Raw genomic sequence first — 18,839 nt, forward strand, 5'->3', positions numbered from 1 at the left:
TTTGACGTCGCTTTAATGCCACTTTTGACTTATTAGAATTAGAAATTCTTTATTCATGGGCGAAGTTCAGCCTGTGGCTTCTCTACCACTTAACCCGCAAAATCTAATACAATAAAACAAACAAAAATACAATACATTATAACATAAGTATTCCATTACATTTATCGCTTCTAAATATTTCAGTCATTAACACTATAAGAAGATAAAGACAATTTTACTCATTCACACACTTCAAAATGTTCGTCTTGGTTTCAAATCTGCTTTTCTTTTTTTGTTTGTTTTGATTTCAACGTAAGCATGCTGAATCTACTCATGTGTACTGAGGCTCTGTCCCTGCTCATCTGGAAGTGCTTTTGTTACTGCCATTTTAAAGCTGTTGTATGTTGCACACGAGGTAGCATCTGGTGGCAGCGCATTCCAACAATATGCAGAAGCAGCTTTGAAGGATGACAGGAATATGGATTTTGAAAATCTGTCCAGATGAAGTTTCATAGAGTGTCGAATCGCGTAGTTTTGTATGTTGTGTCTAAATTGGAGTCTGTCGTATAAGTATGTCGGTGTTTTTGTGTGCAGAATTTTGAATATTGTGAAGGCCAGATATAGTTTTCTGCGTCGTGTCATATTCAGCCAATTAAGGTCATTTAAGTAAGGCAGTATGTGATCCCTTCGTTTCAAGCTAAATGCAAAACGTATGCAGGATTTCTGTACTTTTTGTACAATTTTAGCATTCTTTTTGTTAAATTAACACCGTAAACAACGTCACAGTAATCGAAGATGGGAAGAACGAGAGCTTGCATAAGACGTAATTTAACATCAGTCGAAAATGTCGAAAGTAAGTGCGATGATTTATAGTGTGATCTAAGTAAGATTTTGAAGTCTGAGACGTTACGTGGTTTTGCCAGTTAAGTTTCTGATTAAATATAACACCTAAGTTCTTAACAGTTGTGCAGTGTGGGACCCCTCACATCATTAATGTTAATTGATAACCCATTTATTTTAATTTTATTTAAGACAGCCCTAGAACCAATTAATCTATCGTGCCTATGAGTACGAGCAAAGAAATACCAAGGCTGGACTCGAACCTGGAATCTTTGGTGGGGTGATCGTGAGGCGACATTTCAACAATTTCATTGAACTTTGAGAGTTTTTGTCAAACCAAGGTTTGAGGTACAAGTTTCTTGTTTTTGCGTCACACCGGACCACTGCGTGGGATGTTAATGGAGTCAACTCAAGAAACTCAACAAAGATTTATTGGACTTACAGCTTTACAGATGGCTGTTTATGCCCAGCATACATTATAAGTACATAATAAACATTTTTAATATAAATTTTACACACAAAGTTCATAAACGCTCTTAAATACAATTTTATGTAACTACATTAAGTCAGTCAGTAACAGAAGTATATTATAATTTTATATCAGCTTTTCTCAAAAAAGCAAGTATAACATATCCAATTCTAATATCTGGAGCATACAACATTGAAGTCATATTAATAGGGAAAGGAACATTAATTTTTGACAATGTTTTGTATAAAGTCTTTCTTCTCTCTGAGTGAATTAGACATTCCAAAATAATATGATGAGCATCACCCCTTAAATCACCACAATCACAATTCGGAGATTTTAAAATGTGTATTTTATGTTAATGGAGTAGCATATTTCATGCTTCTGTGTTATATTATATAATAGGATGCGTCACTTATATCTGAAATGTTAATACGGAAGTTACTAGCGCCTCCAAGCGGAGGGTTTGAACGTAGATGCCGTGAAACCGTATAAATGTCCACAATAGCTGTGGATGATTTTCAGTTTGTGATGCATATAAGTCTTTGCTAGCACTCTATTGTAATCAAACAAAATGTTTTGTTCGACATGTTGATTACTTGTTACGCAGCTAAGTATTTGTAATACGTACATGCTAGGTTTACTCATGACGCCATTAAACTCTGACGACAAAGAAATGCAATCACCATTCCAGAATATTCTACGAGCATTCTTAACACGTCTAATTTTCCTATTGTCACTGGCTTTCCAAATTAAGTATTTTAAACAAATCTGAGAAATATTGAAAGCGCATCCGAGTCTTAACATTTGATTAGTTGTAAATGAAATTGTTTTACTAGCTGAACATTATCGTATAGTGTTTACATTTAATATTTTTTACACTTTATATTTCCTTCAAGGATACGTCAAGGATTATCTGTTACAGAATGCGACACTGAGCATATTCTCCATCGACCTGTGCGAACACTTTTCTAAGCCCTTATAAACCACAGACTATACATACCCAGTACAAGCAGAACCATCTGGCGGGGGAAGACAACGCACTCGAACAGTGAGGAACTATCGATTAGTACGCATATCGATGTTCGGAAAGCAAATCGACTTTTTTCATTGGAGGAATGTAATAAATTTAAAAATGGAATAATTAAAATTGTTGATTCTAGTCTTGGATTGTCCAAAGGAAATGCCTAGAAAATATTCTAATTTCTTATACACTTACTAAATGTATATGATATTGGGTTATTTTCTGGTTTTCGTAAAATTCAAGATAAGAAACAACATTTTATTTCTTACAATAAAAATATTACTTAATACTTCAATATTGTAATTGATTTCTGGATTTTTTATTTACATTGAAGTTTAATTATTGAAATCCACGTGATATGCAATGAGATTAACAAAAGAACCGGAATATCTTCCCCTTGCACTAAAATAACAAAGTACCTGTAAAGCAGCACATTTACCACAGAAGAAATATTGTACTGTGGAGTTACAATGAAAATTCATCGCATGCAAATACAGAGCAAGAACGTAGGCACATAATATTAAACTGTAAGAATTTGTAACGTTGAATACACACGCTTCTTTTTTTCATTTGATTCGTCAAAGTTTACCTTGCACATTGTCTTCTGCCCATCTGGCATTAATTATAAATCATTTACTATCCCTAGTCTCTTCTATACTATGCGTGACATAAGACAACACATCTTTCACATCACAGGGCTTAATCACAAAACCAATAACCACTGATTTCCTAAGCATACCAAGAATAGCATAAGGGGCATCGCAGAAGCTTTAAAATTCTCCACAATGAACCCAAATTTTTGTTGAGAAAGTAAAATATAGCCACACTAAATCGAAATATACTTATAACAAAAAATCTGTCCTTGCTCTCCGGTGCGTTATCACAGGTTAGTCAATACAATTTTGAGAGTAGTGAAATGCGTCCATGAAAGTCTAGAATCTTTAAAAGTTGCAAGTGCTTGAATATACACGACGTAACGCAGTACTACACAAAATGCAATACAAATATACTTTATAATGTACATCCCTTGAATTTATACGATCGTTTTATGAGTTAGCCTCTGATCGTGGACTAATGGCAACCTTGACAGGGCAGATCCCATTAATTGTCCATCAGTTTAGGGCTGTTTGTTTTCGTCCAAGCGGTTAGATGGCGCTAGCAACTTCAGTCTCCAACGGAAATGTCGTATAGCAACTTCCGTATCCTCTTAGTGATCTCCGCGTTCGCCATGGCTTATGGGGCTGGGTTATCCTCATATATATAATCCTTGGATACGTCACTTATATCTGAAATGTTAATACCGAAGTTACTAGCGCCGCCAAGCGGAGGGTCTGAACAAAGTTGCCGTGAACCATGTGAAAATGTCCACAATAGCTGTACAGTGGGATCCATAAGAATTACCGTGCAAATTGTCCATTACTATTTTCATTAATTTTTCTCTTACATCCTATGCGTTTTCAAACGATGGATTTTTATGTATACTGGTACAGAAGTTATCAACAGCTTGTTTTGAGTTTTCTTTTAATTCTTGAACCTCTTATTGGGCCAAATAAAGTGCACGCACATGGTGATGGACAATTTGCACGGTAATACTCATGGATCCCACTGTACGTGCGGTTCAGTTTGTTATGTAGATAAGGCTTCCTTAACACTCTCTTGTCATCATATAACTCTTCTCCAGAGAATTAGAGTTGCTGATGGAATGAAGATAGGTAGCTATTTATTATTCAGTTATTGTTAAATCAACGCCTTATATTGATAGTGTTGGCCAAGTAACTCTTACATGAGAACATTTTAATCGTTATGATTAGTTTCTCAAATTATAATGTGTGAAGCACCTCTTTTCAAATAAATCCGCAACTCATCGTAATGGCTAATCAGTAAATGCAGTGATAAATAAACCCAAGAATCAAGCTGCTTTCCCAGACTGAGGTTTATTATTATCATTATTATTATTATTATAGAAAAACTGTAATTCCTACAGTATACCGTTAAGCACTAAAGTAATGTGGGATGCATAGGTTACAGGATATTGTGATCGTAAACAAATTGTCTCTGATATTTGAACAAGACCAGTTTCGTTGTGTTGTAGAAGATAAGAAGAGACAAGACACGGAACCGTATCTGGTAGTTATGCATTAGACGCGAGTGCGAGCTGTTTTGTGCTTTACACACAATTAAATAAATGTGGTCGTTAAGTTATTAGTGGATTACCCGTGGAGTGGCTGGTTAGCACACCGTGTTTGTAGTAAAATGGCAGGTCTTTCATGGGTTCGATCCTCACCACCGTCAAAAGAGAAATTTGTTCGCCTGAAGACGAGAGAAGAGGCACTCTCTCGAAATGTAAACTGACATAGGGCTCCTAAATCGACATACCACTATTTCACAGACGAGAAGTCCTGACACTTTGCGGTAACAGGGTAAATCTATTCTTTAGGCTTCCAAGATAATGTGCTACCAGTGAAACGAGCGCTGCTGGCGGTTTTCTTTTTGTAGGAAGAGTTCTTTTTTGTTTTTGGGTGATTTCAATACTTTTGTTTGTCTCTGCATAACACTATATTATTCATACTGGAAGGATGAGTACATTTTTACAGTTTCATCAGGTCATTCTAGATAGAATAACGATTCCGAACACGTATTTCCTTCAGTGGCGTATGCTGTGTTAAAAAAATTGGGCTATCTCACAATACCGTACTGTTTCAAAGGACAAAAATATACTAGGGAGGAGTGGGCTGATTCTCGTTTTGAGGATTTTGAAACAATACCAAACAATTTTTTTTGAACCTTAAAAGTCCATGCATTTACCCAATTACCCTGTTGCCAACTAAGGTTGCGAGCTCCTAAAAAAACAAGGTTGCGAACTCCTAAGAAACAAGGTTGCAAACTCCTAAGAAACAAGGTTGCAAACTCTTAAGAAACAAGGTTGCAAACTCCTAAGAAACAAGGTTTCCAACTACATAATCACCATCATCTTATTGAAATGAACAACTTTATGCACGATTCGATTTTTCTTCTGTATTGTAGTTTCTACGCTTCGCAAATAGCCTAGTCAGTCTAGTCTTTCAGTTGTGAAGATGTGGTATTTGTAAATTTTTGAGGTTATTGTTATAGATGGCGTCGTTCCCTAAACCGACATAAGTCAATAATTGGGTTCCCTAAACCGTTACGCGAGATGAAGATATCCTAGCTGCTGAATGTATTTTGGCGAAGGACTTTATTCTGAAGATGGCAGTGGTGAAGAATTAATCATGTGTATCAAGTGCAATCTTTGGGCTCATGTTCAATGTGCAGGTGCAGGACATGACCTATACGTTTGTGTCTTCCGTAAATGACATGCCATTGAGGGCTCAATAGTCCAAAGAAATTGCATTTGTTTCATGATTATTAAAGGCATTGCTTTATTCTCTAATAGAAACCATTCACATATATTCGTTTGTGTTGCTTTGTAATTTAATCCCTTATTTAAACAGGTATGCCGGATAGGAGCCCATTTCCTCAGATGATATAATTTTACCTTTTGTGATAAAACTATTTTGTGAAGCAAAATGTTGTTGTGATAGATCTTGTTACACAGGTTATACTTGGGCATGGAATTGATGTACACATTGAGGTATTCCACATCGGAAAATTCCTTCCTTACTCCGAGTTAAGAGTAAAAAACAAAATGGTATGTCTGTTTTGGTGACTTTCCTTTACTCTTAGAATAGATATAGTTACAAAGCACTAGACGATGGGTATTGTCCAGTTAAATATGCATCCTAACAAATTTACAGAAGCTACTTACCAAATCAACTTTACAAAGAAGTGGCAAATTAAGAATTAATATATTTATGTTAGAATTTATTTCGGAGAGGCAGGCAAAGTTTGAAACTTGTAACTAGGAAGAAGAGCATTTCTACGAAACAGTTTTATGTCGCCTGCATTTCAAAAGTATTATCAAAGACAGCATTTACAGAAACATTGCTCTTGAAAACAGATACATTTTCTTTAAAAGAGAATGAATCTTTAAAATCCTGCAGTTTCTCTCGTATGAATCCACATCTGTATACAACCTTTTCGTGCCTCCTTGATAGCGTAGTGGTAGCGTGGTAGCCTTGTAATCAAGGGGTCCCTGACTCGATACCCGGTGGTGGTTTGGATCCTACTTTAAATTGTAGGTCCAATCCAGAGTGACCTTTCTGTTACGCTATTAGCGTATTATGAAGTTACGCAAGAAGTTCCAAACATATTTTTTTTTGCTTTGAAATACTAATTAGGGATATAAACTATTTCGTACAAAGAGTTGCTTGTAATTTTGATACCTATTGAAGAAATGTCTTCTTATTTAAAATTTTACTGATAGATCTCCTCCCTCGAACGTGCGCCGCTGGAATTGAGGTTTCTCATGTTTTTCTACCGTCCAGGCTCGTAGCTGGAATAAACCTCCAGAGAGGGGTAAGCGAAAGTATCGGCAGAAAATAAACACCCACTCTTACCCACCTATTTATTTGCATGATAGTAATTTTCCTTAAAACTATTATTAGTTTCGGATTTTATCACTCCCCAATTTGACTTGTGCGCATGAGTTAGTTAGTACAAGAGTTATGAATAACATTCGACGATTCTGAAAAATTCGTCAAAAGTGTGTTCATTATTTTGAAAAACAATAACATGACAAGAAACGGAGACAACGGTTCATTATTGCTCATCAATACAACTTATGATGTTATTCAATTTTTTGCGTCAGACATCAAATTAAGAAATAATATGGAAAGGGATTTTGAATGATGGAGACGCTTACAAACCATAGGGGCTGAGACCCTTTGCCACCGTCTAGCTACGGACCTGAATCCCTTACGACGCTCTTGATATATGTGTAAATGAAAGCTGTAGCACCGTTGTGAAAATTTACGTATATATTGTTAATTATACTAAAACTAAACTCCGTAGTGCTACACAGAATCATATCACCATGATGTCACTTCATGCCAAAGTCATTGTAGGCTAACGAAGCCTTGGCGCTTGGACCCATGGTTATTATTTATCCCAGAGGAGAAAATAGAGAGGACAGGCCGTTATTTAATCCCGGACAACCGTAGAGTTGCCAAAGAGATGATCATAGAGGAGTGTCCGGCTGAAAATTTGCCATTCCACCAGATTTAGCAATTTGTCGCTAAACCTGGCAACACTCGCCAATTCTCGTGATTGACCTGCCTGTATGTACCCGCCTTGCGTTTCGTCTCGGACAGCCCTCGTTACGCGATGAAGAGTTTAGCCTCCTTATTATTTTGCATGCCGTGAAACAGTAAAACAGAAACAGCGTGCTGCCATGAAAGCACGAGTTCACCGCGTCGCGCAGGTCAAGTTTGCGAGTTCCTTGTTGCCTGGTTAACGCTTGGTTCGTTTCGTCTTGGCGGAAATGTCCGTTAAAAGCTATTAACACGTGGTCGTAAACAGCGGTGGAATAAACTGCCCTTGTGCATGAGCTGTTCGCATGTAATGACACGGGACAGTGTTGCCAACTCCATGCCACGAAAATCACCAGAAAGTTGATAAGTAAAATGTGACTGGGCAAAACTCTGTTTCTATAGTTACAGAATCAATATAAAGTAAACTGTAAGCTTAAGTTTAACCCTACTTCAAATAAATAATAATAATAATAATAATGTTGGAGTGTAAAACACACCGAACCGTCTTCAATTCGTTCACCAGCTTATATTAGGCTGGACAACATTTGAATGGGTATGAACGTATTACGTATGAATAAGAATACAAAATAGTTATGTCTATGTCATTTTTCTCCTTTTATGTAATTGGGATGATGATTATGAATCGATTAAAACAACCATATCGTATCTGAGACTCGAATGCAAGAATCTTTGCCTTAGCGGGCGATTCGATAACTACTAAAAAACAGAATGGCCGAATAGGACTGAGGGTTGTAACGTGGTTTAGTTCTTGCACTACTCGGACAGTGGGTCGCACAAGAAGGACTTCAGATATAAAGCAGCTTTTAAAATGTGTTTCTCCCTGTGTTTGGATGCCCGCGACAATTAAGAGAAGTGTTGATTATACGAATTTGATGGATGGACTAACACGAAGGAATGTCCCTGCCTAGACCGAGATTCGAACCAGGTAATCCTGCTTCAGCGTGGTTATCGTAGCATTGTATGAAGCCAGAGGATCCTAGGTTCAAATCAATTTCATTACTTCCGCGAGATTTAGGTTGTTCTGCTACCTAACCCTAGTCTTTTAATACCTTTGTCACGTGCCAGTTTCGATGAGACAAGGAAAGTTGCAAGGAGGAATGGTTTCTCGGAATCGACGAGAGATGGCAGCACGCTATATAAAGAGGAGAAAAGGAAATTATAAAAAACTTAGAGCGGAGAAGAGGGATTATATATATTATAGTAAATTGAGAAATATATAAAAGAAGAGTTCAAATACTATAAAAGAAATAAATAGAATGTTGTATATAGTAAATTAAAATAATTAAGAATATGGCAGCATATGAAATGTTTAGGAAAGTTATTAAGTAAGCGAACGAATTCAGAAATCTATCTCTTTTTATTTTTCTGACGAGGAGAACATCGTCAGTGTTTTGGTTGTTTGTCCCCGGTGGCGCTGTTGTCAAATTAGACGCCCCGAAGCACTTTACGGTTGCGCTCCTTTTTAGTCGCACTGGGCCATTGGCAGCGCTTGTTATTAGCGATCCTGGTTATCCCCCTTTGGTCGTTACATAGGAGGTGGCGCTAGTGTCGGTTTAGTCGACCCTACTCCTTTATATAAGTATAGCTTGGTTGCTGGATAATGCCAAAGAAGCGGGGGAAGCGAGCAGGAAAGAGAGTAAAGGAATATGTATTAAAACGAAGAAGACAAGAGGGTGGGGAAACTATCCAACTTCCAGTTATAAGTAATGATCCATTGGGTTTACGATATGACATTTCAAAAGAAGAAAATAACTATCATCCGAAGGTCATAGACTTACCACCATCTAGTAAATGTAGTTATGAGAATTGCCAGGGAAGTAATGATAAAGACCCACGGGGAAAGGAAAGAAAACATATATAAGGCATAAAGAAAAGGAAGCTAGACGACGCAATTGGACTTCTTGTATATAGAAGAAATAATAAAAGAAGAAGAAGATTTTTGATAAAAGAAGAAGAAGCCTTTTCGATAATCAAAGAAGAAGAAGCCTTTTCTATAATCAAAAAAGAAGAAGCCTTTTAAAAGAAGAAGAACCCTTTTGATGATAAAAGAAGAAGAAGCCTTTTTCCTATAGAAGAAATAGATACAAGAAAAGAATACCTTTTCGATTATATATATATATATATATATATATATATATATATATATATATATATATATATATTCTCTGTATTTTGTATTGATTATCAGAATATAGATCCGCATTTTACTATATCCTCTTGGCTATAAAACGCTTTTTTATTCGGAATTCTCGAATAAAGAACCTATCCCCCTGAGATTAAGATATCTGTAGCCGTGGTAAATAACATTTAAGTACGTACCCCCAAGGGGCGTATCACCTTCAACCTTGCATTTTACTACAACATAAAGTTTACGGTTTATATACAGACTTTTAATACTGATCAAAGAATTGCTATGCATATTATATGAATAAAGAGTCACAAAAGCAAATATGGTGATCGAATCCTGCATGAGGTATGCACGTGTGTTTCTTTCATTCATCCATCCTCGTCGTCGCGATTAACCAAAGAAGTAGAGCAACGGCCTGGATATAGAAAGAGGACCAAGTGCCTTTTGTTGAGAGATCATGAGCTGACCGACCACTCAACGACCTCGTTCGCCGTGACGACTAAAATTTTAAAAAAAATGTAAACTTGGGATCACAGAAGGATTTTGCTGTTGGTTTTTCAAGTTGGCAACATAAAATTTGTGAATTCCTGATAATTAAATAACACACAGGAATCAACTCGCGAGTCTTCACATATTCCGCTATATTCCATAACAATAGTGACAATGATAAGGAGATGTTTTTCTTCTTAGCAAAGATTTTCTCATCTTTACAATAAGATTGTGAGTGTTATATAAAGAATGACAGTCTCAAGGAGGATAAGGGAGCTGATGTCCCTCAGTCAACTAATATCTCCCTCAATAAACAAGAAAAACTGGAGATATTAATGATTTTTGCTGAAATAGGCATTATTTGGTATTTAAGAGAGCATTAAGTGTGAATAATACCGCTAGAAAATGTTCACGCCTCTATCATTATTTTTTTTTTTTTGGTGACTTTAGTGAAGCACGCCAAAAGGCTCTCGCTTTATATACGAATACTTACAAGAGCTATAGTTGGCAACCCTGCCGACTCTGGAAAATTGAATCGCTCCTTGACACTGGCAAGGAACAATTCGAACAGTGCTTCAATCGTGTTCGGAAAATAATATAGTCATTCGAGTGTAAACACGGATTACCGAACACCGTTGTATATACAGAAAGAACGTAAACGAACGGGAATCATACGGTAATTATATTGGTATAAGATTTGACACCAAATTATCTGTAATCCTCAAGGAAACGTAACGCATGCGCCATTTGGTTGCATCCTAGCAGTTACGCAACGTGCCGATTCAATATGGGTTGTGGGTTGCTTACCTACCAGGATATGGCGGTTTATACATATTCTGTTTTCTGAATCGTAACATGGCTGAAGTTCAATTCACTTTCGCTGGTCACTGTTCGGTCATAAGAACAATTTCCAATGGATGCATTTCATTTTTAGACATTACCCGGCACACGGTTGTTTTTCAGGATAGAATGTAAATTGTAACTATTTCCTAATTAGGAAATTTTCTCTTGACGGTACAATTAATCGCAAATGAATACGAAATTGAGACTAACATAGGAATTGGCAGTGTTGCTATCTACATTGTTTAAAGGCTAACTGTACGGAACTCTCCTTAGTTCTTACGATATGAAAATTGGTCAGTTGATTTGTTTTGGTTCGCTTTTCTGCTTCTGCTAATCGCGAAGATGAGGATGGATGGTGATAAGTTGAAATTGATGATAGGAGAATCACTAACGCACATGGACAACATACAAGTCCCACGTGGCTCGAGTCCAGACTAGTTAGTCTTGCAAGAATGCAGTCAATGGGTGTACTACGTGGAGAAGAGGCTGACATAAATGTGTTTTCGCAAAGGGTCACCCTCTGTACCTTATAATATTCACTACTTCACGAACAATAACGGTAACTGAATCATTATTTCATTCTATTGCCATAAAACAGAACAATTCACTTGTCTTCTGGAGTAACGCTGTAGTAGATACCGCCAGGGTCTTCAACTTTACAGAAGCCGGTGTGTTGGATACCTTTGGAGACTTGTTAAACATAACTTCTCCAAGGACCGCTCCTCTCTTTGACAGTTGGACAGCTCTGTTGCGAGGGAAAGGAGGGTAATGGTTAGATGCGGATAGTGATCCGGTGATAGCAGTATACAAGAGCAACTAGACACAAGCAGTCTTCTGCAATTTGGGAAAATTTAGCCACGCCTTCGTGAAAAACCCTACCTGGCCAGAAACAGCCTGGCATCTTGCAGTGCTGTCACTATGCTATCACACATCATAAGCCGCACGATGCTGGATTTATGAGGCACCCTGTTTTGCGACGATATTGTGGTAGAGTGAGATTATTTCCGTAACAGCTCTGGCCGTTCTGCGCTTGAACCTTGGGAGCGAGTCGTAACTCCCGACGCCTCCAATCAAGAAGTGAACCGCTGACGTCATCTCTACTCTGCGCCTATAGCTAACTCTATTGCTCACGCTGTACACTGCCCGTAGGCTCGCTGGCTAGACTCGCGCAGTCAGCTGGAGATGTTCCGAACGTACGCGGACTCTATGAAAGTGTCATATTTACCACGTAACGTATCAAATAGCCGATATTTACCATCGATACTTTATAAGTGGTGGAGAATTCCCCACACCTCACCCGCCTCCTCTCCTTAAACGATACGATGGTAATGGTATAGTTTGTTTTCGAGACACAAGACGGGACAAGCGAGGCTTGGAGACGAGACGGCCTTTTTACCAGACGAACCAGTCTCGTTTCGTCTCGTGGGGCAACACTAGGGACGGAGAATGCTCCCTAGATCGTTCACAAACACACTGAGTACGAATTCAGCATGATCACAAGATTTCTAAATAACACCAAGATAGAAAAAAATGGCCAGACTTAGTAAGTTGCAACTAGACTTGGCAACCTTGGAAACACGCGTCAACCACAGACTGTCTGTCTCCTTTTCAATGAGAAGTGAATTTTATCACGCTTGGCTTCGCTCACACGCTCTGCTGACAAAACGTAGTGTTCGGTTGAACTTCTGAGTAAGTATTCTTCCAGTTTTTATGAGCGTCGGTGACTTATTTTGTTTAAAGGCCCTCCCTATCGTTTTCCGTCGTGCATGAGGAAGCAATTAGTATGCAGGCATTATTTTGTATTTTTTTTATTGTGGCCGCCATTCCTCCACTTTTGGATGATCACAACGATGAGAATGATTGGATAAAACTGCACAAGAGATACCGGAAAGGCCAGGATTCGAACCCTGAACTTTTGTGAGTCGACCACTCAATCACCGTGTTGCGGAGACTACAGAATTTCGTATTGTGAACGACGAAAATCAAAAGTGTCGTGGCGTGGTGGTTAACACAGACACATTGCCAGGGGCTCAGGTTCGAATCCCGGCCTGGGCATGAGCGTTCTTTGTTATGGATGTCCCTTCATCAATTTCATCATGTCATCATTCATCTTCGCGATTAGAAAGAAGTGGCAGAAATGCGAAGTATAATAAACCAAATCAAGCAAGCAAATATGATAAAAATAGGCTAATTGTCCATTGCAGTGGTTATACACGATATTATCCGTAATGTAATGTCAAGATTTGACTAAGGCTCCAATAAGCAAAGGACAGCATCTGTCCTAGAATACATGGAATTGATTAACTTAGAATAGAAGCAGTAACATCTATGAGAACAAGTAGTATGAAAAATTCTACGAACAAAACACACTACCAACTGCATACTGCTTATGACAAAATATGCCAAAGGAAGTGAATTGTACGTTATTTTGTGCAATGTTTTTCTTTCAACGATAATATTTTCTCGAATGTAAGAGAGCATGGCCCCAAAGCTACCTTCCCACTTTCCGAAAAGAATTATTTTTGTTACTTTAATAATATATGGAGTTGTTTCAACGTAGAAGTTTCTCCTGACTGTCAAAGATTTTTTTAAAGTCCACTTTTCGTGGACTGGATCTATATTTAAAAGTAGGATCCGAACCACTGTTCAGTGTGTCGTCACCGGGGCACCTTGATAGACGTCATTGGAGAAGCCGGAATTTCCTGATCTGTCGGGTTTGTAAGTTCTTCGAGAAATGCCACTGCCCCAAAGTATTAAATCAACTATCGATATCTATGCGATATCCGAAAATTTCTGTACTTCGCAAGAACATTTGGGTGAAAATGGAGTAGCACACTCAGCAATGGGACCGTACCCTGATCACTCAATGAAAAATGCTCATAGGGCTTTGTTGCAAAGCCTGAAGCCTAGGAAGTAAAATACTGAAGAGACATCTCTTAGAAACTGTGTGAATTGAGCTGATTTGAAAAAGAAGATAATGGCTATTCTGAAGTTGGCAACCTGAATTCTTAGGAGTTGGCAACCTGAATTCTTAGAAGTTGGCAACCTGAATTCTTAGGAGTTGGCAACCTGAATTCTTAGGAGTTGGCAACTTGAATTCTTAGGAGTTGGCAACCTGAATTCTTAGGAGTTGGCAACATGAATTCTTAGGAGTTGACAACCTGAATTCTTAGGAGTTGGCAACCTGAATTCTTAGGAGTTGGCAACATGAATTCTTAGGAGTGGGCAACATGAATTCTTAGGAGATGGCAACATGAATTCTTAGGAGTTGGCAACATGAATTCGTAGGAATTCGCAACCTCAATTCTTAGGAGTTGGCAACCTGAATACTTAGAAGTTGGCAACATGAATGTTTACAAGTGCAACCTGACTCCCGTTGGGATGGCAACGTGGCTTCCTTGAAGACGTCGAGAATGAGCCTAGTCTTCTCCCTTCATCCATGGCCTAGAAACAGGTGTCATAGTGAGATAGCCCAAGTCTTAGACTCAACATACGCCACTGCATAGAGTGATGGTCCTTTGGACGAAATTAGAGTTACATACAAGGATGCTCGTAAGGGAGCATAGGGGCTCTTGACCCCATTCATGTAATTAGAATGGTGTAATTGTAAGCGATATTTCATTACAAATAATATTGTTTTCTGTGGTTTACAGCAATTAAAGAGCCAGAGGCATTATAATCATGTTGCCTACCGTGCCTATTAGTTCGAGGGAAGGAAGATTTTTGGTCGAGACGATATTGGAAAGGGAAATTTTATAATCCCGACTTTCGGGACTGAATATATTCGTATTTCCCGAGGCGATGAAAATCTCGAATTCTACATACTACTTCCCCACAAGAGATTCTTTTGCACTTTTGTAATGAAAACTGTATTTTCAAGAAATTTCAGACACTGGTAGTGCAGAAAATACCAAGAATTAATAACCACTTTTAAATAACGATCCTTTGGGAATTTCCCGACCGTTCGGGATTCCGAAAAGTTGGGAAATCATTTCCCGAAGTCAGGGTATGTCCTTTACAATTCAACCGCCGTCATTTTGAATTGCTATTTTTTTTTTTTTTTTGCAGTACCCTTCGGCGCGTAAAAACTGGATCAGAGGTACCATGAAGGACAGTAGATTAAGTGGTCTCTGTTTGAGATCTGTGATTCGTGAAAAAGTACAAAAAAGTCAATGTACTATTTACAAACAATTTATAGATCTTTATGGAAAGGAAGCAATGGGAATGCAGTGTCTATTTAAATAGTGGACTCTATTGTGATAAAGAGCATTCTACATTGCAAACTAGTTTTTTGTTAATATTGAATCGCCGAATAACATAATGAGCGGCGCGTTTATAGAAGATTATCGGAATTGATCCCCAATATCGTCGAACCAGAAAAAATGATTGTCATCACTTGTTATCATGTACACCGATCTATATTTATATACGAAGGGTGTAAGGAAGGGCCTTTTCGGAATCTGCATTCTTGTAGACTAAGGAGGTTCTGGCTTTTGGATTCGCTTTTGTTGTGTCCTATCTATATATATATGTATGATTGTCCTTTACATTATTTACATTATTGCGGCGTTAAAATTTAACGGTCTGCCTGTCAATAACAAACAGGTTGCAACCGTTTTTATTTAAATCTGAGTATTTTAAATGATTTAAATTTTTAAAACTGAATTTATTAATTAAATTAATGGTGCATTAGCAGATATGGCTATTTTGCATACCTCACAATATACCCCTTTATTTAAAACTCTTACCTGTATTGCCTGCCCCCGTGGCGGAGTGGTTAGCACTTCGCGCTACGACGTCAGGGGTCCCGGTTCGAATCCCGGCCCGGACATGGATGCTTGTGAGTGTCCATTCATCAATTTCATCATATCATCACTCATCCCCATTTTCGCAAATTAGCCAAAAGTGGCACAAGAAGCTAATGAAAATAAAGCAATCAATGTTACATATATTTTAAAAAGTGGGTGTAAATGCCCCGTGGAAAAAGTTAAAAGTACAAAGTTGTAAACCGAATCATTAAACTTACATTAATTAAGTTCACTATATAATTGCTGTTAATATTTTAGAAACCGTTATTTTGGACCGTAGTGTAACTTGGTCAGTGCTACGTGAAGTAGTAATTAATAGTGAGAGATGTATGCGGTGGCAGACACCAACGATGGTAAACACGACTTACATACGCCTGAGAGTTATTTACTGCAGCGTCGCTATGAGCGAACAAGCTACAAACAAGCAAGTAACCTTCACGCCCTTCTCACCTCATGGTTTCTTTTCAATTCTCTAAACCAAAAACTACGTCCAGTCCGGAGCTTTTAATTCCTATACTCTAATTCGTTTCACTATTATACTATTCCTTCACTACTTTTATGGTAGGATAAGACAGGTCTCTAATGTTGCAGAATGAAGTTAAGGCATTGCTTTTTTTCGACAGAAGTAACAGCAAATCTCTGAAAATATCTACTTCTATCTCGTTCTATAAACTGTGATTGTTTTCCATTTCATTTTTTTAAACAGTCTTTCATTCTCATTGATAACTTCTACATCACTGTTTCATTATAAGAAACCGTCAAACTAATCTTCTGTTACAAAACTATCACAAACCCTTACAAGCTGATCGAAAACAAACACCAGTATCAACGTATTGCGAAAAATAACTTTCAGACAGATACAGAGTTGCTAATATTTCAAAAAATACTACGTTATCCAGACCCCTAGAAAGTTTGTCCAGAAGGCGCATTTCGGAATTCCGTAATAATATTTGTAAAAGTTTGATTTTGATTTTTGATTTGATTTAGTTTATTTTACTTCGCGTTTTGTGCCTCTTGGCTAATTTGCAAAGATGGGGATGAGTGATGAAATGATGAAATTGATGAATGGACATTCACAAACAACCAAGCCCGACCGGGATTCGAACCCGGGACCCTTGGCGTCGCACCGCGATGTGCTTACCACTCGGCCACAGGGTCGGGCTTGTAAAAGTTTGTTGCGTTAACATGCCAAGACTACATAATTTACAAATTACTTGGAAAAACTTGCTAAGTTGTTTGTAAGCGATAGGTAATAAATCGTCCTGTAAAAAAAGTAAAGTGCTCCTCTGTGCTTCGCACTACGCCAAGAAGGCGTATAGGAGGTGTGGGGTTAGGGATCCACACTTTATTGATCTCGGCCGACCTGGGGGTGATATGATCAGCACCACGGTCCTGACCGTCTTTACCCCCCAGAGTCTCCTCCAGGTACCCACTTTATACGACGCTGGGTGGGCGCCGGTTGAACAGGTTGAAAAAGTTCCGGTTCTCCCCCGCCGGGGATCGAATCCGGGTCTCTCGCATGGTAGTCGGACGCCGTAACGACTGAGCTACCGCGGCTACGTAGAAACGACCTGCCCTGTATATTCACTCATTTTTAGATGAATCGCCAGGGGTCCCGGGTTCAAATCCTGGCCTGGGCATGGGTGTTCTTTGTGAGTGTTCCTTCAACGATTCCATCATATTATCACTCATCCTCATTGTCGCTATTAGCCAAAAGTGGCATAAAAGTTATGCTAACTAACAAATCTCGATGAATGAGACACAATTGCAATTAGTCAAACGTGGCAGAAAAGCCAAATAAAATAAACCGAATAAAAACAACTGGTGCCTGGTAACTAAGTACTACGATTCACTCACTGAAATTAATATGGTTCTACAAATAATTGTAGTTATGTACAACTTTGATGTTGCTCTACTGTGAGTGTGTTTCGCCATACAATTATGGTAAATTGTTGGAAAATTGTTGCCGGCAATTTCGTTCTTTCGAAGTGGAAATTTCAAACAGTGTGATCATCGTAATTCAGCAGTCTATTCGAAAGGGACGCGATATGTATAAAGTCTCCAAAAATGTATATCTTTCTAGTTGGCAAGTCTAGACACAGTACTGTTGCTCATGTCACCAATGTTCACAATCGTAAGTGAAACGGAAAGCATCACGGTTCACAAGAATAAAAACAGGATCGTCAGTTCTTTCTCTCTCACTTCTATTGAGAAATTATTTCACTGCTATTCCCATGTTTAGTAAAGATTAAAGTGTATCATCTTTGGATTGTGATGACTGATGAGTTATAAAGCACAGTATCGCTTAGAGATTTAGAAATCACTCGAAAATTCACTTCATTGTGAGCAACTGATTGATGAAGTAACGTCATAACGACCACAGGCTACAAAATGTTGCAGGTTTTTTCTTTCTTTTTTTTAAGAAAAGGAATAACCGTTGCACTATTTTCCCAACTGAATCCGTTTTTTCGAATCATTCACTTCTTTCGTTCGGATTAAAACGAAGTTAAGAGAGAAACAAATATTTAAAAACTATTCTGTACCTTGCTGTCCCAGGAAGCGCCGACGAAGTATTCTGCGCTCTCGCGTCACAGCGGTGCAGTATAACCAAAACACCAAAGAAGAAGACACTGTTCTCACAACACAGGAGGGGAGCTTTGACCCGCTAGTTTATATACGTAATAGTGACGTCACGCGACCTGCGCGCCTCCCACCGGCGCAGTGTAGGAAGGTCACCCGAGGGAAAAGATGGAATGCTGCAGGACTTATCGTTTAATGGTTAAAAAAATAAAATAGAAGAAGACGAAGCAACGCCGTATGGCGGCAATGTCCGGAACTACGATTTCACGCGGCGAATCTCGGGAGCGTAAACCACAACACATTAGCTATTTTACGGTCTTTTAGCGTCTTCCAGATATGTTTAATTGCACGTGTGTGCCACAATCAATGAATAATGTGGTTAATTGTATGTTCATGTTCTCGGTTAGATTGCCATGTGCCTATTCTCAACTGGGAGATCTTACTTTCGAGTTTGCTCATTGAAAAACGTTTTCGAATTGCCCTTGCACATTTC

The 18,839-nt window shown here is 38.4% G+C and overlaps 1 protein-coding gene across 1 annotated transcript in view; it reads right to left on the reverse strand.

The window, feature by feature from the left end:
- The window catches only part of LOC145978004 (uncharacterized), a 78,983-nt gene extending 60,566 nt beyond the window's left edge, over positions 1 to 18,417 (reverse strand). The window contains exon 1 of the mRNA XM_083110375.1: positions 18,310 to 18,417. The gene's annotated coding sequence lies outside the window, so the exon portion shown is untranslated. The remainder of the gene's footprint in view (positions 1 to 18,309) is intronic.
- Positions 18,418 to 18,839: the final 422 nt, after the last annotated feature.

The sequence above is a fragment of the Lepisma saccharinum genome, chromosome 24 (genome assembly GCF_977018435.1).
Source record: "Lepisma saccharinum chromosome 24, izLepSacc3.1, whole genome shotgun sequence".
Taxonomy (NCBI): Eukaryota; Metazoa; Arthropoda; class Insecta; order Zygentoma; family Lepismatidae; genus Lepisma; species Lepisma saccharinum.